Here is a 1,375-nt window from a genome sequence, read left to right as displayed (position 1 = left end):
CCAAATAAAACAACAAAGGAAGTCAAAACCAACAAAACAACCACAACAGCATAAAGCAAGAACAAAATAACAATAACAAAAAGAAAGCCACTGACAAAAACGGAAAAGCGTATAAATAGTTCAAGGTCTGTTTGTTGGTCTTTACAAGTGTTTTCCAGTCGAGTCTAATGAGGTGCCACACTCTGTCTCCCACATCTATTTTTGGTATTCCTTGGGGGTTTCATCACTCTGATCCCCCTGCTGCTCTCAGTGCCTCGCCCCAGCATGATGGGGCCCAACCGAGCACTATTCCTGCACTGTCTCCAGTGCTGTCCCCTGCAGCATCATGGTGAGTACAGGACACCATGGCCAGCTCTACGGTTCCCCATGCATTGACTGCTCTGAGTCAAACATTGTCCTTGGGCCTTGGTGGGCCAGGATGTCCTCTCCTCCCTCTCCATCCCTTTGCATTTCTCCCATGTGCTCTAATCCCACATGCCCCTCTCCCCAAGCTGTAGCCCCACTGCTGTCCTTTGATGTACATTCTTCAGAGGGGGTGATGTGTCTACATAGTCGGGATTAGGGCCAGCACCACAGACCTCTCTATTGGTTCCCTGGTACATGCCTGTATGTTGTATTCACGTCTTGGTGCAGCGTGTTGAAGCCTGGTCTCTCTCTCCCTCTCCTGTGCAGATATAAACAATACCCTCCCCTTGGATGGGTTAGTACCCTGCTCCCCCTTACCCATGTCTTTTTTAAAAAATCGTTTTACTGGGGGTTCATACAGCCCAGTCTGTTTTTTTTTTCCTTCTCTCTCTTTCCCCCTCTTTTTTAGTTGGCTGCCGTATGTATCCCTGGATTGGGTTTGGCCCCTGCCCAAGTTGCTGGACCTCACCCCAGGGATGTATGTACATAGTAGCTTTTCTCCCAGGCCTCCTTTTTAAAAAAATTAATACAATTTTAAGTATCTCTGTAAATTGAGATAAAAGTGTGATATGCGAGTCTTATATCAAGAGCACTACTAAAAAAGACAGAAAGGAACCGAACGTTGATGAATAGTTGCCATGGGTGAAGGAAGGTGAACTTTTACTAGGGGCACTGAATTTCTATTGATGGTGGTGGAATAATTTGGAAAACGATAACAATAGTGATTGCACAAAGTATAATGACGAGTATAATCAGTGGCACTGAATTATACATGCAGAAGTTGATGAATTTGAGAATGTTTTGTTGTGTATATTTTTGCCATAATTTAAAAATTACACTGATAACAATACAAGGAAGAAGAAAATGTTCTCAAATTGATTGTGATAATGATTGTATAACTCTTCTTCATATGATTGATTTAATTGAATAATATGTAGGAAAAGTGCCAATATACCTGTTTAAAAACGGA

The 1,375-nt window shown here is 42.7% G+C and overlaps 1 protein-coding gene across 5 annotated transcripts in view; it reads right to left on the bottom strand.

Annotated features, from left to right (window-relative positions):
• FAM172A (family with sequence similarity 172 member A) overlaps positions 1-1,375 on the bottom strand; it is a 510,254-nt gene that overhangs the window by 237,132 nt on the left and 271,747 nt on the right. The window lies entirely within an intron of this gene.

The sequence above is a fragment of the Echinops telfairi genome, unplaced genomic scaffold, assembly GCF_000313985.2.
Source record: "Echinops telfairi isolate 266 unplaced genomic scaffold, ASM31398v2 ScPeMD7_7469;HRSCAF=8507_1, whole genome shotgun sequence".
NCBI lineage: Eukaryota > Metazoa > Chordata > Mammalia > Afrosoricida > Tenrecidae > Echinops > Echinops telfairi.
This window is presented reverse-complemented; position numbering and strand designations above follow the sequence as displayed.